Below are 22455 nucleotides of genomic sequence, written 5' to 3'. Positions count from 1 at the left end.
TCTGCTGTGTCTTTAAAATGGATGAGTTGGCATGTGAAATCAAGGGTGTGACCAACTTGAAGCATCCATAAAAGTTTATGTGGAACTTTGGGGGCTCCTGGGTCTTGCTACTTGCATAACTGTTCTTACAGGGAGGCCCAAGTAATTACCAGGGTCTGTCTCCCAGAACAGTTCTGTGTGAGTTTGTCCTCACCAGACCTGCAACTTGAGTCATTACATGCTTTTTTCTCAAGGTTGTCAACACATTTGAAAGGATGATCTGGTCACTCTTTAAATGTTTGTTCCCAGCTACAAACATTTGCGGCTTGCCTTGAAATCCTTTTGGACAAACCACAGACACTTGAGCCTGGGGTAACTACTTGGAACATGTATGACAAATGTGTTGATTACTTCTACCTAATTGTCACTCAGCTTAAAAAAACAACCCACAAATCAAAGAGAAACCACCAGAACTTTCAGATCTGAAAGGCTAAGGGTTAGTTTGTTTTATTGAGACTGGAAGGCTGACACCTTTCAAAGCCTCTTGCAGACAAGGCCTTATTGTCTAACTGGAGAATGCAGAGACGTAGTACTGCAGAGCAAGGGGAGGCATACCTTTCAAAGAAAAGTCTCTACAGCCATCCCTTGGCCCAGCTTTGGATTATCTGTCCCTACCTGATTTGGAAGGAAGGGCCAACCTTATGAAAAACAAAGACGGGTGGAATCTTGGTTGATGCTACCCTTTAAGAGCAAGGCTGCTTTAAAAGCAAGCCCTGGTGTTACTAGAGAGTTACAACATTACAGTCCTCTAGCTAGATTTCACCAGGTGTTCTTATATTTTCTGCTTTAAAAATACTTCTAAAAGCTTGCAACATTTCTTATTTTAAAACTCAAAGATGAAAAGTCATCTTTGTACAACAATTTTGATCTCTTTCGCAGTTTTAGTGCTGCTGTAGGCATTTGTGTGTGGGAGTCACTTAAAATTTCTTAGATATGTGAACATGCCTACTGAAATCAGTAATACTTAAAATTGGACACATGCTGACATTTTTGCAGGTTTTGAGTTCTAGGATTCAGCACAGAAAATATTTTCTGAGCAAAAATTTTATTCTGCAAGCATTGTCTCATGTGCCTGTTAGGTTTTTCTCGCAAATCTACTGACAGGTTTATGAACAAACTGCAGCCCTTTTCTAGTCTGCTAGCAATGGTATTATTCATGTACCTGTGTCAGTCATACCCTTTCTCCAGTGATGAATAGGCAATGCAGTCTCTGTACAGGAATGACTGTTCTGGATAAACTTTAAACTCTGCAATCCAGAGATCACTGTGATCAGTACAATCCCACATTTTAACTTTGCACTTTGCCCTTGAAGTGAGCAGCTCAGTGTCATTTTGAATTATGATGGTTTTATCACTGTGAGCATCCAGTAGGATACTGGATGAAGCACTGTAGCTAGTCAGGAACTTCTGGGCAAAAGCCTGTAAACAAAAATGGCACAAAAATGATACCAGGTCAGCCAGCCATCGAGAACTGTTAAGAATGATGTAGAACCATAGTTACTGCAGAATGCAATTTTAATTGATGCAATTAAGAGAGGACAATTAATAGAGTTGCTTTACTAATGCCAAACTGTTATTCTCCCACTGCATAGTGAATGTTTATGTCTAGAGACTTCTTTTTGAGAGATTATGGTTTTATGTATGTCATTGTGTTTTCTCTATCAAGGAAAAATGTGACTAAAAAGTTAACAGGTTGAAATAGAACTTTGTGGAGTCTGACGATAAGTTGCTGTATTTACCTGAGAGGATGTCAACATTTTCTACAGTGTAGTACATCAGCTTTGTCTGTCCTGGGTAAGTTTTCCCCAAAGGGGAGTGTTAGTTGGCAGTGGTTGGTGACAAGAGAAGGCCCAAGAACAAGGCCAGGTCTCTTCAGCTGAGCTGAACTGATGTTGTGAAAACTACCTAAGCAAAGGTAGCTGGCTGGGAATGTTCTATTGGAGCACACTGGTTGCTAACAAGAGTCTAGTTGATTCTTTTGCCAAACTGTCTAGGGTACACAAGGTCCCCCACAACATCCTTCTCTTTAAATTGTACAGATATGGATTTGGTGGATGGACGGTTCAGTGGATGAGCAGTTGGCTGGATAGTTGCATCCAGAGGGTAGTGGTCAATGGCTCAATGTCGGATGGACACTGGTGACAAGTGGTGTCCCTCAGGGACCTGTATTGGGACCAGGACTGTTTTATATCTTCATCAATGACAATAGATAGTGGGATTGAGTGCACCCTCAGCAAGTTCATAGATGACACCAAGCTGAGTGATGCAGTTGACATGCCTGAGAGATGGGATACCACACAGAGGGACCTTGGCAAGCTCGAGAAATGGGCCCATGTGAACCTCATGAGGACCCTGCACCTGGGTCAGGGCAACCCCTGGTATGTTACAAGCTTTGGGGATGAAGGAATTGAGAGCAACTCTGTGGGTAGGAACTGTGATGTACTGGCAGATGGAAGATTGGACGTGAGCCGGCAATGTGCACTTGCAGCCCAGAAGGCCAATTGTCTTTCGGGCTGCATCAAAAGGAACATGGCCAGCAGGCTGAGGGAGGTGATCGTGCCTTTCTACCCTGCTCTGATGAGATCCCACCTGGAGTCCTGCATCCAGCACTGGAGCCCTCAGTACAGGAAAGATATGGACCTGTTGGAGAGGGTCCCAACGAGGCCACCAAGGTGGTCAGAGGGCTGGAACACCTCTGCTGTGAGGACAGGCTGAGAGAGTTGGGGTTGCTCAGCCTGGAGAAGAGAAGGCTCCCAGGAATCCTTATTGTAGCCTTTCAGTACTTAAAAGGGGCCTATAAGAATGATGAGGACAGACTTTTTAGCAGGGCCTGTCACGATAGGACAAGGGGTGATGGTTTTAAACTAAAAGAGGGGAGACTCAGACTAAACATGAGGAAGAAATTGTTTACAATGAGGATGGCAAACTATTGGAATAGGTTGCCCAGGGAGGTGGTAGATGCCCCATTCCTGGGGACATTCCAGGCCAAGCTAGACAGGGCTCTGAGAAACCTGATCTAGTTGAAGATGCCCCTGATTATTGCAGGAAGGTTGGACTAGGTGACCTTTGAAAGTCCCCTCCAGCCCAAACTATTCCATGATTCTGTATTTCCAGAAAAGTATGATTTGGATATGCAATAAAAAGTCAGGTAGTACAATGTGTAGGTCTAGAACATCATCAGTTGACAGTGGTGAACTAAAGACAGCGTTGTTTGTTTTAGAACAGGTTTTGTTCAGGTGGAAAAAATGAGTTACCAGAATGCTTAACAGCTAATGGTTTTGGTATGAGTGCTCTTTGAGTCCTTTGAAAATTGTCTTGAAGCAAGATGTTTAGTTTGGGTTTTTAACCTTATAAACTGCATTTTTCTGTGATAAAGAAGTAATGGGTGTTAAGACAGTCTGTAATTTCATCTTAGTGAGAACTAAAAACAACTGTCATAATTATGAACACATCTATGGTGTTTTCTTTAAATCAACCTGTCTAGGTAGTTTTACTGAATTTTGTGAAGGGACAAATATTTTGCTGAAATAGTGATAGGGAGAAGATTCACTCTATCCAAATGTACTTTATAATATTCTTAACTTCCCATACTCATGTTTTGTGGATCAGTCTTACTAGTTCAATGAAGATAAAACATAAGATTTTATAGATACTACTGAATCTGTATGAAAGATTTTTAATGTTACTTTAAATAAAGGTAACTTTTCTGCAGGCATTCATGCTGTCAGGCTTGTTAAAATAATAGCACAGTAGACTCTTTTCTGCTACTTCTGTAGTATTTTCCATGCTGGAATGCAAGAAGAGTAGAACATCCAGTAATTCTGTGTCTTAGATGTTTTTACATAATTGATTTTTAAAACCAAGTACAACGTGGTCATAGACTCAAAATTCTTTCTATATGCGAATAATGCTGTCATTTTTTATACAACCCTACAGTTGTCTTGCCAAAGCTGACCAACATCTCTGTGAGTAAAAAAAATGAAGACGTAAAAGCAGAAAACAAACAAATTCACATTAGTTTTAAAGAGAGCACGTGTTTATGCTTTGATATTTTATGTTGTTCTCTTAATATGTTTTGAGCACATTTCAGGGGGTTTTGAGATAGTGTTTGTTCAAATGAATATCCTTCATGCTGTGATATTTTGAGGGAATCTCGTGCTGAAGAGGATTTTGAATAAATTTTATATGGTTAAAGAAACAATTTTTTCCTTCAGTCTGTGCTGAATCATTCTTCTAGCTGTGGACATGTCTTATCTTTGGATAAGATAACAAATAGTACTATATGGGTTTGTTAACTTTCTCAGGGTACTTCCTTAGCTAGGATGTGTTAGTCCTTTGTTTTGGTCACTTTTAACTCATAATTCTTTTCCTTCTGATTTGCATTTTTTGTGTAATTTTGGTTTCCTAATGCTTTCCTGTTTACATACATGAGGCTGTTGAACTGAATTACATCAGAATGTCAAAAAAACAGTGCTACCTTAAGGTGTGGAGTTTCTTTAATGAGATAGGAAAGCCTGGGGATCACTTAATCCATTTCCCATGGCTGTTGGGAGCCTTAATTTCATCCATTGTTTGCATAGCAGTTTGATCCACTGTTTGCCTAACATTTTGAAGACTGGAGAAGACAGTTGTGACAATAGAAGTGGTTATAAATGAAGAATCAGTGTCATGTTGGTTGGTTGTGTGGTGTGTTTGTTGTTTTTCTTTTTTTTTATTATTTGAGTATTTTTAGCAAACATGGTCAAGATCAAGGCCACATTTTGTTTAATAGGTTGTTCAACCTATGCAGGGTACAAACAGATATTTTTCTCTTTTTTAATCTTTAAGCATGTGAAGAGGTCCTATTGACTTCATTATACTAAATGCATGAGTGAAGGTGGGACTGTAGATGTTTCTCCTCAGGTTTCTAATTCTATTTTTCCCTGTCTCCTAAACCTGATAAAGTAAAAACCTCTTTGACCAAGAAAAAATGTATCAAATAGGAAAACAGAAAAATAAATTGAAATCAGAAAAACAGTCTCGTGTTGTGATGATTTCATAGATTTTCATAGCAAAACAGTGGATATGTAGTATTTCGCTCTATAGAGAGTGTTTTAAATGTACGGATTTTCGATAATTTTTATTTTGTCTTTTATATAAGAATACATTATTGGTATTTACCTAATAGATAGTCGGGTTCTATTTGGAAAGGGATGCGTACTACTTGTATCGGAAAATTTCCCAAGATACACGAAACTCACAGTGCAGTTTTTAGCCTCTTATTGGCAATGTTGGTAAAGGTTTTGGATGTGCTTTCATTTAATTCTTTATTTCTGGTAGTGTGTTTTGACTGTAAAGCCTTATTACCTCTTCAGGTGAATGATCGTCCCACAGACTACACAATATTATTGTGCTTCAAAAAGTTGACATAACATGAGGAATGAACCTGGGAACACAGGATGGTTGTATGCAGCAAAACATAACAATTTTGACAGTACTGTTTATCAAAAGAGTGTTTTGCAGTAATAAATGTAAAACTTTCATCAGAGTGAACAGAAACCCATGACAGGCTGCCCAGTCCTGGTCCTTCATCAAGGAGGTATTTTCAGAACTCTCCTGAATCCTTAGCAAATAAGGTTTCTGTGCAAGAGTTGAGCAGTTCTCTTTTGTTCTGTACTGATGTTAGTCTGGCTTACTGTAGTATAAGATGAGAAGTTTTTGTGGGAAAGTACTTCGAAATAATTATGAAGGTTGGTCAGGGGTACAAAACCACTAATTTCCACAGATACTTTAACAGCTTCTCATTTTCTCCTGTAATTTATACCTGGTGATGCAGTTGTAGAGGTAGAATAGTGCTTAATTTAAGGAAATTAATCTGAAGGAGGTGACTTTTTCTTTTGCTGTCTGATTCATGCACATTGTGTAGGAAGGGTAGGGTGAGACAAATCATATTTTTCTGAGTAATTATATTAATTTTTGAGTTGGAATAAACCTTGGAAAGCAGATGTTTTACTTGATGGTTGCCTTCCTGGGTGAATGTTTTTCTAAGTACTATACAAAATTTCATTTGTGCAATCAAGTTTTAAGCTTGAACTTGTACTTTATGATGTCTCATTTGTCCCTGAGAATAATTTCCTACAATAAGTCTTGCTGAAGCTGTACATTTGAAGAAATAATTGGGGCCATATAAATCTTGTTAGCAATAAGAAACTGCACCAGTTCAGAGATTTCCTGGAGGACATGCTTACCATGATAAGCTTTTTCATGAGTGTATCATACTCCTCATTTGTCTGGAAGCGCCCCATCAGCTGTATGTGAAAGGGAGCGTTGGCCCCCCTGACATGCACATGGTTCTGCCATCTCTGAAATTAAATGAGAAGTAGTTCCTCTCTCTTACAAGCATATGTGGAAAGCGGGAGAAATCTCTGTTAGGATTTACTGCCACCATACGCAGCACAGTAGGCCAAAGTATAATCTGGGTTCTGTTCTGCTGTCCAACCTGGTTTACAAATCCCCTTTGACCTCCTCCCTCCCATTTATATGCACCTTCCTTCCTTCCCCCCCTCCCCCTCCTTTTTTTTTCCTTTTCACACTGCAGAAGTTGAAGTGCCAGACCCTGCAAACTGATAAGATAAGACCCACACAGTGCATTGCCATAAGCCAGGGGTCCCCACTGGGTCCACTGACGCACGCAGTCCTCCCCTGATGTCAAACAACTGATAAGTAGCACTTTGGCTCCGGTCCCAAACCTCTGTGCCAAGAGGGGAAAAAAAGGCTCTTTGTCTGGAAAAGGCAGCTCTGTTGAGATATTTTTTTAACATCTTGCTGCTTTTCTTGAATTCACGCCAGAGTTCTGTCTGTTTAAACTATTTAGTATTATTTCTGAATTGTTTGGCAAGAATAGATGTCCGCTCAAAAAAGTGTGTTTAATTCATCATGTGTGATGTATATTTGACTGTACTTGCAGCATCAGACACACAATACAACATGTAGTGTTTGTAAAGCGTGATAGCCAAGCCCACGTTACAATGCTCTTTAAAGCTATATGAAGCATGCTTTCCAAGAATCTATCTTACCATGGAACAGAAAAAAAAAATCACAAATTTAAGACTAAATTTATGATAAAAAATGAGTTAGCTGTCGAAACAATTCCATAGTAAACATAGAATAGTTCTCTCTGAAGTCCTTCACCTTTTTTGTTTCTCATAATCTTTGTAGTCCTCATTGTATGAACTTCCATATTACATTGCAGTTTCAGTACTTCAGATTTGGAGACGTGTGCAAGCTTCAAAAGTATTATATTTTCTCTTGTTATTTTTTTCAAACAAAATAATTTATTTCTGAATGTTTCAGAATATAAAAATGTTTAGAAGTAAGATGGCTTATGTGATTACAATTAGCTTGCATTTTTTTTATGGTATATACGATACGAAATTGAATGTTTCATAATCACATGCTTATTTTTATATATTTGTATAAGCTTTTTGATTGAAAACGGTACATCCATCTATCTATGAATATTTCAAAATTTGCATTAAGTGATTTGCAACTTGTGTTTTCTCTTTTTTTTTTTTTTTACACTTTAGTGTGCTTACAAATGTGTTAATAGGAATACACAGCGACAATTTTATTTTACACAGCTGTGAAGCCAAATCTAAGTCAGACATGCCGAGATGACCCAGTTAATCAGAGGTATCAATGGCCTGAGGAGCCGCCGCAGTGGCTGCTGCTGTTGAAGCCGCTCTAAGGCTGCTGAGCGGCTGCTGGAGGAGGCAGCCTTGACACGTTGGTGCCGCATGTAGTGAAGAGGAGGCAGAAAGTCTCTGATGTGTTTAATGTCGGCTAACTATTCAAATCCTTATCCAAAGGTTTTTGGGAAGCTTCGTGGTCTAAGGGAATACTTTAAACCAGTGTTTGGGGCTCTACTTTTGGCAACACCTTGACTGAAGGCAATATATCCTTGTGTTGTGAAGTGCAGGGCTGATGCTAGTGTTAAGAGGTGATAAACAGAATATGTGGTGTATGTGCTGACATGTGGGTGTTATGCAGCAGTTACTAAAATACTTGGACTTGTTTTGGGCTACTTTGTCTGTAAAGCCATTTATACTACTTGTAATTTTTTTGTAGAACTTGATCCATATATCAAAAATGACCTGAGAAGTGGAGGGCATATGTGTGTGTCTGTGTGTTTAAAATACCGTATGTAGAAGTCTGATGCAAAACAGCCTTTGACAGAGTGGTGCTGAATCTCAGTGCCACACATTTGGTTTGTTGGGATGGAAATCATCATCTCAACGCAAATTTTGAGAGACCCATGCATCTGTGGGTCTCTCAAAATATGACTTCTCTTTGGGCTGGTACTCCCCTGTCTACATGGGTAATGCTTCCAAAATTCAGCTGAATTTCTGATTAGGAAGAGCTTGCAGGATTAGTGCCTCACTGGCTCTGAGTTGGTTTTGATGCACAACATTTAAGTCTAAAACACAAACATGCTTCATTTCTGTAAGGACTGGATGCATAGGTGTTTAAGAAATGATGTGACTTCGTGTTCTCAGAAGTCTATGCAATCTATTATTAAGATGGGAATACTAGGTACAATATTACTTGTTGTGAAAGCCCGTGTAACTTCTCAAGTAAGTAGTTGGTTTAAGTGATACCTAGATCATCCTGAAGTGAAACTGGGCATCAAGTGATCCGTTATGTATTTTTTCTGGCCATGTAAGAAGTCAGAATGGAGTGGTTTAAATTATGTGCAACTCTGACTTTTTGGGAAATTACTATTTAGGAAGAAATTATGCAGTGAATTTCATCAATAAGCAGCATTTTTCTCTCATATCTCCTCCTCTCTTCCAGATAATTGTGGGCATCATTTCCTGATTGTGTGGTAGGGTTTCTCTTAGCTCTCTTCCCATTCTCAATCTGGTTGTTGTGTTCTTGTTTCTCAAGATAAAGACTACAAGAAGTGTTTTATGGATGCCCTTTATGAAAAAGGTGAGGTTCTCCCTTGGTCCTCTGCTGGTTCTGGTTTCTAGAGAGTGTATTCACTGTAGAATCCCATTGAAGAGAATATCTTATGAAGCATGACTTAAAAGGCCAGTATTAACTATTGACAACAATGACAATATCAAGAGAGATCCAAATATTGTATGCATACCTGTATATTTTCATAATTATCATGTTTAGCGAGAGCCTTTTTTCTGACAAATCTTTTCTTCTGCTTAAACTTGGCAAGAGGAAGTACAGATAGATACTGTGATTAATAAGAGGCCAAATTTCACCATCCTGCTTGGCAGGATGATGTTTTACTCTAGGGATTCAAGCATGATTATCCTTACATAATTTTGGAAAGAATTATGATTATTACTTTGAAGTTAAAAACACTTCATAATTCCTCAGTGGGAAACTATCATACATAGTATTAATTTCCAATGTAATGTGACTCTAGATACTTCGTACTCACAAAATGTTAATGTTTATAAAATACCAAATAACTTAAATTCTCATTTTATCAGTTAGCATCCTTTTAATAATAGCGTGACAAGATAATTGTATTTTAATGTGAGTAATTACATAATTTTGGTCCTTTAGCAATTTGGAAGCTGAAATTGATTTCATTATAGTCAGCAGCATTATCTCATTGTCTTTAAGGGAAGCATCAGGTTCTGTACTCTTCTTTTTCTATAATGATTTTTGTATTGCTTGTGTTACTTAAAATTCATGAAATAATTTCTTCTGAGTTGAAGCAACTTTAAAACAGATGCTGAATCTCACTGATCAAACCTCTTTTAGAATAACTCAGTTATTGAGAGAGACAGATTTTTGTGTGACTGAAGGGTTTAGTAATGTATTTGGAACATATTTTAAGTGTTCTATAATGTTAATATAGGACATACAGCATGACATTGAAGAAGGAAGATGAAAGTTAAGGTATGTAGAATAACTGCAAAAAATTACAACTGTTTATACCTCACTGTTTCTGATTTTTTTTTTTTTTTTTTTAATGAAATGACATGAAATGAAATGCAAGATCTTCCTTAGAAAAAGCTTAGCCATCGAGTGAGGGGAAAGTTAGAAATGAAGGGAGCACTTAAGGTGGAAATAATGACTATAGAAAGGCCGTGACCAAACACTTGATACACCTGAATGATTAATAACAGTGCGCAGTAGAAACACAGCAGGCAAGGAATGTTTTTCGAAGTTAGTTGCAGCTTAAGGAGTAGGATCTGATCAAGTTCTTATCAGATTCTTTGTCCCAGAGGTGCCATGATAAACTGAACACTTGTGCTCCTCCTCCTCCCACACCGTTTCAGGCTTTTCTGATGCCTGGTTTGAGAGCTGCTCTGGTGACCTACAGAACTTCTCAGCTTTAATGTTATTCTGTGTGTTTTCACAAGTAAAGCAGGGATCTCTTACTCAAATTACTATAATGAGCTTACCAAGTAAACAACATTACTCAAAAAACAATTATCAGTTGTTTGCTTTTGAACTTGGCAGCAGATGCAAACTTTTTCTTTGGCTTCGTATGTTTCATTGAAGGGTGTGCAAAACATGAGGATACATATACAAAAATCAGCGGATGCAACCATTCAAGGAAGAAGTTGCAAAGAAGGTTTACCATTCAGGAATCTTGAAAAACTGTGGTAGTGATCTGGAATAAACACAACAAAGTACAACAAAAATGCTGAATACAACATATGCAAATGGAAAATTAGAAATAGCTAGGTAGAGGTGCTGCAGAATTAGATGTGGGATAATAATGGATAGCAAAATGAGTAAGTCAACGAAGTATGGCAAAAGTTTTGTTAACAGAAACACTACAAGGGAAATAAGAAATAACGATTGTACTCTGTGGACCACTGGTGAAGCTGTATCCACAGTCACACCACATACGTTGGAAGAGCACGCTCGGGGGGTATAAACAAGTTAGCATCCAAAGGAAATCAACGTAATTGGTAAGAGATTTAGAAAGCATGATACATTTTGATCCAGTTGGAAAAGAGAGGATAGATAGTAAAGGGCATATAAAATGTGGCAGTCAGTTTGAGAGAATTCTTTACATGAAGCAAGACAGTGACTTTTCCATAGGAGGTCATGATATCACGAGAGAAAACATCAAGAAAATGCAGATTAAATAGTAAGTAGTATGTGAACAGTAAACCAATATAAATTGGAATCCCTGCTTTTAGGAAAATTAAATAACACCTGAGAAAGGACACGATTTAAAGTACTTACTTAATCTTGATTGAGAGCAGAGAGAGACTTAGGCATTCTCTTGTATTCTGTTTCTGTGCTGTTTACTGTGGTTTTTTTTTAAATTACCTCTATTGTATAACTGTGAATGTATAAAAATAAGGAATTGAATCCAGAAACTTTGTAACAGTGAAAATGAAAATTTTCGCGTTACATTTTCACTAATTAAAAATAATAATAAGAATAAAAAGACAGTTGGTAACTGACTTGTATTTTAGCCCTTTAGTTCCTCCACTGAAGCTTGGCAGCAAGTAGGAAAATGCCGAAATTTCCTGTTTTTTTCTTTTCTTTCTTTTTTTTTTTTTTCTTCTTTTCCCCCTGCAGAGAACAATAGTTTAAACATCTTTCACAGCTTTTTTTACTGCTTCAAAAACAAAATTTGGTATGTGAACACTGCTGTTGTTAAATTAATGTGATTAAGTAAAAGCAAACTGAACTGCTTTCTGCTTTTTATAAAGTGTCTTCCAAAATCCATTAGAAGGCATTTATAATCTAGGAGAGGGAAAGAATTCAGACAGTGTTTACTTAAATGTTACCTCAAATAGGAACCTGTTGTTTACAAAGGGGACAAAATATTCTTGACGTGTATGCAGACTAAAGAAAACTGGAAGAAGTCCCCAGCTGTAGAAAAATGCAAGATGAAGACAGAGGAGAAGCCAAGACAGAAGCAGCAAAATGAGCAGGCAAAGAGATTAGGTGAATATTTGAATTTCAGAATACAAGAGAAGTCTGGAAACCAGTTGGCCATTTTAAAATTGTCACCCTGATGGTGACTGTGTGAAGGCTGTGATGGAGGTGTAAGAGGAGCGTGGTGGAGCAGAAGGAGAGAGGTGCTAAAAACTTACTAACTGGCATGACGGTAGAATATAGCCACAGCATTGAAAAATGGGTGCATTTCATACAGTATGTGGGGAATTGCAGAAGTCTGAGCAGGAAACAATTTTGATATAAATAAAGGTGCATCAAGGAAGCCTGATGTAAGAGATACTGTGGTGCACATTTGTGGTGTGTTATTGATTCTACTCTGATATAAAATGATGGATGTAAATGTAAAACACAAGCTTTGGGAAAAACAGCTATGTTTTTGCATATGGTCTTGGTGGACGTAGTCGATAGGCTGCCAATGCTTATAATGCACCAGTTCAAAATAGTATTCAGCAATTCAGCAAGGTGGATGATTTTTTTTTTTAATAGTTAGTACTCTATAGAGAGCTTAAGGCCAAGTTGCAGCAGCTGAATGTACAGTCCCATCAGTCCCATGCTGGCGCCTTTCTTTTTTTCAGTGGCTGGCAAAAAATACTCTTTCTTTCTTTCTTGAGTACTGAAGAAAATACCTTAAAACAAAAATAAGAGTTAACAGGAGGTTTCACTTCAAAAGAAGATGTGAGACTACAATTAAAGGCAGGGAAACTTAAACTTCATGGACAGGAGGAATGCAACATCGGAATTAGAGCAGAGGTGCCAAACTCATTTTCACCGGGGGCCACATCAGCCTCGTGGTTGCCCTCAAAGGGCCAAATGTAATTTTAGGACTGTATATATGTAACTACTCCTACATTTATACAGTCCTAAAATTACTTTTGGCGCTTCGAAGGCAATGGCGAGGCTGATATGGCCCCCGGTGAAAATGAGTTTGATGCCCCCACATTAGAGGGAAGCAGTGACGGGACAGTCGTTACCTAGAGCCTCAAGCTGTTCTGCTGCTCTGCCTGCACATCAAAAATAACGTTTTGGTCACCTATGATTTAAATTAATTTAAACTGACAGTTTTCCTTTTATCACTTCAAAGCCAGAATGTTATTACAACACTGTATTATAAGTTAGTATCCAAGTATGTACAATTCTTTCTTTCCACTTAGCAGAAGGATTTGCAAAAGAACTGGAGCAAGTTGGATGACTGTCATAGAAATAAATGTTTCTTAGGTTTCTACAGGGCTATACCACCTTTAAAAAGCTTAGTAAAGCATCTGCCATCTTTATGTGAGGGTATAATCTCTGCAAATTTGGCTTGTTGTCCGTCACTGTTTCCAAGTCCCAGATTAAGTCCCTGTTATGGTCATACTATGCTATGTTTGCTGGAGGCGTTGGGATACTTTTTTGTGGGTGTGACATCTGTGAGAACAGTTTGGTCTTTCCAGAAACAGTGAGATATCCCTTTAGTGTAAGGTTTTTGATTTGTATCCTTTATCTCATCAAAGAGATTTCTTTCATTGAGAATGTATAACCTGCAAGTAGAAAATGCAATATTTTTTTTAAGTGAATTCACAAATTTAGACACAAGGTTTGTTCTGTATGTCATTTGTAGAATCATTGCTGTATTTCAGACTGCATTCATTTTGCTAGATATATGTCTACCTTTTGGAGTGAACTGGAAAGTGTGAAAATTTGGCACTGTTCTCAGAGTTTATAGATGATATGAAAAATCACTAAGCTCTGAATATTTTGATGATATTGGTTTTGGATGGGTAATACTGAAAAAGTGGGCTGTACATTCCGACGTGGCAACCTTCCAGTTAACTCCCATTGAGTTAAGTGAAAGTTAGCGGGAAGGCTTTGCACTTCTGAAAATAGGATGAATTAGATGAGGATTTTAAAATGCTAGGATCACAGACATAAGGCCCCATGCACACCATTTAAAAAACATAATTCCTCTTACGTCTGAGAGTTGTATTTTCATGGAACTTTGTGTATTAGTGAGAATTGATGTCCATCCTTATAGTTTGACTGGTGTTGGGCTCTCGGGATAGACTGCTGCCTGTATAATAATGGGAAAGTAGAAGAAAATGACCAAAAGAAACAGTTGTCTTCATGAAGTGAGTTAGAGTGGGGGAGTCATTGCAGCCTGGACTCAGTCTCACTGTTGTGCTTGATGGCAAAGCAAAGTAAGAACAAAGAATGAAATCTCATCTCTGCCGTGCCAAGCACCATTACAGGTGCTTTTCACATGGAAGCGAGGGAGCAAATTTTGTTTTTCTAAACTCAAGACCAAAGTCAGCACCTGCCATTTCTGGCTAGGGGCAGACTATGCTAGAACTTTATAATCCAGCTGGTCACTGTGTGCAAAACCATTTCTTCCTTCTCTTGTCAGTAACAGCACATTGTTAAATTAATGGTGATGAGTGCTGGTGAGCAGCCAGTATTTTAGCTGTACTAACAATTTGTTTGGAATTATGGAAGACAGACAATGCTTCAGATGATTAAAAGGACCTGACACAAATCTCATTTGAAAATGTTCCTGCAGGGTGTGTAGAGCAAAGTCATTGTGTATATGAGTATAAATACTGTTAGATGTTGTCTTTACAAGTTGTGAATAATATATAAGTTGTATGGTAAGAGACATTTAAATTGAAATATTTCTTACTGATATGAGTATATAGCTATAACATTAAGGCTAAAATACTGTCCTGAGTTCATCTCTAACTGTCAGGAGTATTATAAGCCTTTAAAGCTGTATGAGTTTATTTCATATAATGAGGTAGTAATAATTTGAACTCCTCCAAACTTAACTGAAAATCAAGTTCTGGAATCACTTAAATGCTTGATTTCTTTTATATGATCATAAAATCGATATTCCTGAATATCTGTAGGTTTAATTAAATATTTTTTGTAGTACATCAAGGTGATATTTAAATGAAAAGAAACTACTTTTTAGGCAAACATAGAAAAGCTTAATTTAATTTTTTTTTTTTTTTTAAGAGAGGTCTGTACTTTTTAAAATAACAAGGTAGTGACTCTAGGGCCTAAAAATCAAAGTTTACTGGGTGTTTTTTACAGATTGACAGAGTAAAATCATAGGAAATGCAGGAGGAGAAAGCTTTAAAAACTAGTTATTGCTTATGACAAGATTCATGTTGTTTGAAAAGGAGCGATATTAAACAGTATACAAATCTCTGCAATGCCATTTTCTTCTATCTTCAGAGACTATGTTTTTTGCAAAGAATGGCTTGGTGATGTTTTGAAGATGCTGATTCTAATAAGATAGTCATTAAACAGAGAAGACACTACACTTAGTTTCAATATCATTGTTCTGAAGTGAAAAACAACTTTCAACATCAAGCATCAGTACTGGCTGGGTTGGTTTTTTTTTTTGGTTGCTGCATGTGGTACTGCTGTAATTTTAATTTTGATTAAGTAACACATTTTTTTTCATTATGCTACTTAAAAGAAACTGAGACACATAAAAGCAAGGTGAAATCAGTGCTGTTGTGGACATAAGAGAATTGTGTATCTTTTAATGCTTTTTGTTTGCTGTTCTATCTGATTGGATGGAAAGAAGAATTTCACTTTTAATGTTCCAACAAAAGTGCCACTATTCTGCTGAGGTTTCTCCGTATTCAAAACACTTAGAGCCAGATTTTAGTATCCTGAATTCAACTGTTCAGCTGTTTCTTGACGTTACCCAAAGTGAGCTCTGTGTGTGTCTACCACCTCTCTCAAATCAGAAGTTCTCTGAAATAGAGACTCTGTGCAGCTACCAACTTGTTGCTGCAGTCCACCATAAAAGCTTCAGTTATGCTAATGTGAGTGAACATATTTCTGATTCTTCTTCCACTTGCCATGATCTGATCATGACACCAACCCACAATTTTTCAATTTCTATGGCTTTTTTTCTTTAAATGACTGGACAGGTATATGGCATGTGTATGTGCTACATTATAACCATAGTTCTAATGTTTCAGTTAATACTTTTGCTTAGTAGCGCAAATAAGCCTCATACATTTTCCTAATAGAATAACCAGATACATCTATAAAATTAAATGCTATGTTAGTTTGGCAAGTGTAACTATGTATCCTTAGTAGTAGGGGGAAGTTAATCCTTTGGTAGATTTCTATCAGTTTCATTAAAGCTCCATCAAGGGAATAATTGTTGTGATGTGTGTGTGTAATGGTTGTACACTAGATGTTTGTACAGTAACTTTCTGAAATAATGGCCTCTTACAATGAAAAGTTTGAATTTCTCTTTTTTAGGAGGTGTGTGTGGGGTGAAGGGGAGTGCTAGGTCCTGGGAACAAAGCAGTAATTTTTTTTTCTCTGGTTTTGCAATGTTTGGGATTGTAATGGCAGGACATCTTTCCAGCATGTGCATTTTATTTCTTTTAGGGAAGTGGAAAGTGTCATCCTTAATTGATACGGTGATTTAGTAGTATTTCCTGCTATATCTTAAAATAAAGGCCCAACAAAAAAAATGTGTATGTGTGCAGCATGGATGTGAGTTTTTCTTGGAGACTTTCTTAAACCAAAGCAAAAAACACCTATGTTGTTACCTTCTATGTGTATCGTGCAATAGAAAGTCACTGTATGGGAAGCAGAAATAGTTTTAGGAGAAAAAAACGAGACAAGGAAGTATTCCCCACTGCCAGCTGAGAGCTGTGGTCCCTCTGCTGGAATACTGTTGCCTTCTCTGCTTCTGGCTCTGTGACTTCTCAATGTCTGGAAGGACTGAGACCTGTTTCAGAAGTTTAACCTCCCTCCTTTGCGTGTGTCCCACTGGAGCTCCTCCCTGTGTGCTGGTTAAGGCCGTCTGCCGTGATTTACAAACTGTTCACTCTAGTAGCTTTGGCGATGGACCGTAATGGTACCACACATTCTGCCCTGTCTGCTGGTGTTCCTGCTACTGGGGTGTCGTTTTGATTGCTTATTTTGACTTATGGTAGCACCATGCTGACCACATCCATAGTTCCAGACTCTCTTAGTTGTTCAGGCATCTCTTTGCAACCCTCTGGTCACACAAGCAGAAGAGTAGGTGACAGTGTCCCCAGAGGTTTTCCAAATTGTGTTTCTTTGGTTTAGAGTAAACTAAGGTAGGGCTGAAGATGTATTATATGTGCATGCCCTGAACATGAAGGAAAAGGCAAAGCTCAAACATGTTTTTTCTCAAGACTGCAGAAAAAAAAAGATTTCTCTTAGTTTGGAAAACAGGAGAAGTGCCTGTTGCATTTATATGGATTGCTAGATACATCTCAAGGAATCTCTTAGCAGTTGATTTTCTATTTTTATTTTTGTTTAGACTGAAGTTGACTGCAAAACAAACCCAGTAAGTTTCTATGTTGTACTTATGATAATCTGAAATAATGTAATAATAAAATAATAAAATGTAATAAAATAATGTAATGTTGGCCATTAGTCTACTAATTTATCTTTTAAATTCAAAGACATGCCATACCACATCAGAGGGAGAGGAGGATATCACACTGATGGTTAGGTTTACAGCTTTGTACAGTTAAAACTTGGTATATTCTTACGGAGATTACTTACAATTTCAGCTGATTTTTAAATTTTTTTTCACTCTGTACAAAGTTTGTGCTATATATACATTTTTGAATGTTTAGGACATAACCAACCAACTGGCCCAAAGCCACATTTCATTTTCATTTAATGGCAATTGTAAGTTTGGGAAGTTGTCAGTCATAAAACAGGTAGTGGTGAAAGGCTGGTACTCTTTATCAAAACACTTGAAATTCAGAATGGATTTGACATTAACTAGAAAGTTCCAACAAATAATATTTGCTAATTTTCTTAAAGTAAAAAAAAAAAAAAAACCTATTACAAAAATTACCCTGTGTTTTTATACTTCTGTACTTAATTGCAAAATTGAGGCTACTAAGGGCTAATTTTACCTAGCATGTATTGGACTATATGGAAAATGATATTTTTATTTAAATTGTTTATTCTTTATATAATTAAAACCACAATTTTTCATGTATCACATGCGTTAATATTTGGAACTTATTTTTCAACAGAAGTGCTTTTTATGGGCAGGATTTTTTTTTTATATGACATAGTTCTTTTCCTGAAGAAAAGCTGCAAGTGCTAATCCACACATAACTCTGCTAGTAAAACTTCCAGTGGACAGGGAAATGTGGACTGACTCATTATATTTTTATTTTTAAATGAATTTTTATTTTAAATGTTAAATACATTTTAAATAAATTTTTACTAACAGATTGACTAAAGTTCATAAAAGTTCATAATTAGATACAGAAGTATTCAGTGAGGGATGGTTATGCACATAACAGTTGTTGAATGGCATTTTTGACTCCAGTGTGTCTGTGTCTCTTGGATGGCGTCTTCAGCTTGACGAGGTAGCCTGCTTATGTTGAAAAACAGTGCTTGGCTTCAGGTTATTTTTTTCTTAATCTGACTATTAGGAAGCTCAGTTGTGTTTTTGTCTCTACAAGGGTTCACTGATTGTCATATTTTTTTTTTATGGTTTGCCAAGTAAATTGATTAGTAAGGTTCAACTCATCCTGTTGCTTTTATTAAGGAGAAGTTAAAGAAAAACACGTCTGCATATTACATAACAGAGGGACTTGGAGTGGCGTGGAGACTTTGGCTCTCGCCACTCGTAGATGTGACTGGAACAATTGTTGTGTTGCATAAAATTAAAAACAAACAAAAAAGCCCCTAATTTTCTTTCTTCTTTAAATGGCCAAAAGTTGTCTTTTTAATATGAATGAAAACAAATTTCAGGTTGTTGGAATATTTGTTTCCTGGGAAACTCTCCAGTACTTCTAAGAAACTAATTGATTAGATATGGATATTTTGAATAAATATTTTGTATATCCTGAAAACACTGGTACCGATACCTTTCTTGACAGAGAGGAGAAGAGAACTTCAGCTGTTAGGAGGCATCGAGCCCAATACGAAAAATTCAGATTCAGTATCTCCAAAGTTCAGATTCAGTGCCTTGAAAGGCACAACTTTGTGCAGCTTCAAAATAAAATAAGAAATTTATATTCAATTATCTTGCTATCTGTCAGAGCTCTTAGGGTCATGAGAAACCTGCTGAGAATCACAACACTTTAGAGATTAGTTGTTGTGGTTTTTTTTTTCCAATAAGTGAAGTTTGATGAAAACTAATACAAAGATAGGATACAAGCAGATGGGACATCGTCATTACACTTTTCATTCCCAGAGAAGAAGTCTGCTAAAATCAAACTTCTTTTTCTGCATCAGTTTTCAGATGGATGGATTTTGCATGCAGTTCACCTCACAATTGCTCAATAGCTTGCAATGATACGAAAAAGGCATCAGGAATATGCAGTTGAGTGTGAAAGATGAATCAACACTATCAGTTTTGGTGGTAATCTGCTGTTACATGAGTTTTAAGTGATCATAGGAAAAGCTGTGAGCAGAAGAGGAGAGAAGCTTCTCTTTGCCTGTAGACCTTCTGGAAAATAAAACCCAATGTCCCCCTACCTCAGGATTTCATGAACAACAGAGTCATGAAATTGTCTTTCCAGGCAAGCAGAACGGGAGGTAGAGAGACAATAGCTTTCATCAGTTCAAATCTTAAACTTGCTAGATTGTCCTTGGTAAAAGAGTGGTTCTCGAAAGAGCTTAAGGATACTTGTCATTGACCATGAGTTGCAAACCTTGCTCTCACACTTGTAAATGACCTTTTTAAATCAGGTGATTGTAGAGAGATTTGCGTTGTCTTGCTCTTGTGTTGCAAGTGTCTGGAGAAGTTTTGTTTGCAAGGCTGTAAGGCAATTCCTTGCACAGTTTGCGTCAGTTTTCTAAAACTCACGTTTCTCATGTTTATAAAAGAAGGATGATAGATTGTATCTTCAAATTGGACTTTCAAGGTTAGGAGACCTCTCCTTTTGTCAGAAAAGAATTGTTCAAAGGAGCTTCATAGAGTGGACTACATAGAATGAAATACTTTGTTATAACTGTTGACATGGAAACAACGTGCAATAGGTAAGAGAGTGTTGTGCAGTAAGCATATTATTAGATTACCCTTTATATTCTGCATCTGCTTGTTTTTGTGGTCCAGAAAGGCTGAACAGCTCGAGTCTGCATGCAAGAGAGATCCAGTAATCTTTGGCGTTGTTTTTTAATGTCTTTATACATTAGATTTATGCTCTGTTGAACGGCTTGTGGTGTGAGTTACTTGTTTATTGCATCCAAAAAGTGTGTTGGCTGATCTTTTCTGAATGTTATATACTTGCAAGTTAATGTGTAGTTATGTGCTTCTCAGTTGGCATGCTTTTATTCTTTCACATTTCAGGCTGTAAATCACAGTCATTGTAAACCAGAAGAGATGAACAAAGTTGCTGTAGGAAGAGATCCTACCTTCTCTCAACCAGGGCTGTTAATTCCCACCCTCTTACTGCTCATTCTCTGCTACAACATAAAGGTTAATGCAGATAGACAGGATAACTTGGTTGTGGCAAAAGCAGTTACTTTGGGTTTTGGGTTGTGGTGTGTGTTGTTTTTTTGTTGTTATTGTTTGTTTTTTTTCCTTGTTAATTTTGAACTGGTTTGGTTCCTCTTTCCAGTTCTGTGTAGTGCCTGCCCATGCAGAAGCTTCATTCCCTTACCTCCTGAATACAGTCTTTGTGCTCTTCCTGACCTGTGTTCATCCTCATGCCCCTCAAGTTTGCGTCTGTCTACTCTTTGTGCTTTCTCCCAGCTTTACTCTGCCCATTTATCCATGATGAAAGAGTGGTCACGGAGGGGGCCCTGTGACCTTTTCCTGCTGATAATAGATCCAGTATTTCTTGAGCCTGCCAATCATAAGAGAAAGAGACTATGCCTAAAAACTTGGAGTTGATTAATTTTTCATTAGCCTTTTGCTTGTCTCTTCCTTCATTCCTTTCACTACTTTCTGCCCCATGCTGTCATGCTGCTGTCATGCTAAATGCACTCAACTTACTTATGAAAATATTTTGTGTTTAATGACTTCAGTATGCTTGGATATCTGGCAATGAAGTTACAGTATGTGTGTCACTGTCATTTCAATGTAAGTGTTACAGGATTGCTTGTTTGCTGGAAAGACATACCGGGGGATTCAGATGAGTTTGAGGGTCTGATGTATTCATTAGCTCACGAAGTAACACAAACAAAGCACCAGCACTGTTAAGTCCCCAAAACTGCTGTTGACAAAATTACTAAGCCATTACTCTGTAAAATAATTCAACAGTGGTACTAAAACAGAAACAGTAATGTACTGTCATTTTTGACTGCTTTTCATCATTGATACCATATCTTCTAGAGACATTCTGGGGGCCATTTTTCTTGCAGTACAACATGGAACCGCTTTTATATTATCTTGGGTGCACTGAATTTTTCTCCAGATCTTCCATATTGTTGTCAGTTAAACTGAATAGTATTAAAATTTATATTCTCCAGTCTACAGAAGTTGCAGTCTTGGATGCTTTTCTGAAGTGGATCTGAAGGAGTTTAAGAATGTTGAAAGCTGCCTATTTGTTAAATCTCTTTATTTTGTCTGATTTGAAGTTTTTGAAGTTCTTTTCTTTACTTCTTCTATTGGATATTTTATGATACAGCTTTTAATTGTCTAGTTTTAACAGTGGATCGGTCTGTTTCTGTGCTATAAATGTGATTTTTAGGTATGTTTTTAGACTTTTTGTTTTGTCATTATATGTTACTGTAACAGGCGTATTACAGTCTCATGAGAATGGTTTTGGTCAGTCAGTGTGGTGGGCAGAAATCAGAATCTCAGCCCCCAGAACTGTAACGCATTTAAGTGGAAATTTATGACCAGTCATGTGGAAACATGCCTTAATTCCTGTATTAGAGTGCGTGTCTTATACGGATATCTTTATAGTTTTAAAGTGTTTTCTGAAAGTAGCCAGTGGCCAAGTTCAAGTAGAATTTAGATAAAATCAGGTTATTACATTGAAGTGTTTCTTCACTGAGAAGAAAAGATGAAGTGTTTCTACCAGAATTTTTTTCTTATGGAGTACTTTCTCGTCTTTGTCTGTGAAAAGTTTATATAAATCATTATGCAGAGACACAATGTAGGATGTGCATCCTGTGAATATGCTAATGTAGACTAAAATGTTTTTTTTAAGGTGATTCCTGAGTCCTGTACAAACAAAAGTTCTCAGTTTCCATCTCTTTTGTATACCTTTTCAATTCTGCTCTTTCCAAATCTTCTTTTCCCTCCTGCACCCTTCCTTTTCTTCTAAGAATGCTTTTTTGAGGTGAACACATGTTATTGAGCTACACTGTCTCCAAAACAAACAAAAGAGGGTGGGGATATGATGGGGGGGGAGGAGGACAGGGAAAAGATACAGCTGCTCATTTTTAATTTTTTAAACTAGCCTTGAATTCTGTAGCATTTGCATAAGCTTTATAATAAAAACTAGGGGCTTGACAGTGAAACTCTACATCTTTGTTTTACTGTGTTTGCCAACAAGAAAATGTTAAAATAGT

At 37.2% G+C, this 22455-nt stretch overlaps 1 protein-coding gene across 2 annotated transcripts in view; it reads left to right on the top strand.

Annotated features, from left to right (window-relative positions):
- The window catches only part of PDE10A (phosphodiesterase 10A), a 380239-nt gene that overhangs the window by 233542 nt on the left and 124242 nt on the right, over positions 1-22455 (top strand). The gene's annotated exons all lie outside the window — the stretch shown is intronic.

Source organism: Columba livia, chromosome 3, assembly GCF_036013475.1.
Source record: "Columba livia isolate bColLiv1 breed racing homer chromosome 3, bColLiv1.pat.W.v2, whole genome shotgun sequence".
Classification (NCBI taxonomy): domain Eukaryota; kingdom Metazoa; phylum Chordata; class Aves; order Columbiformes; family Columbidae; genus Columba; species Columba livia.
The sequence above is the reverse complement of the archived record's forward strand: the minus strand, read 5'-3'. Positions and strand labels throughout refer to the sequence as shown.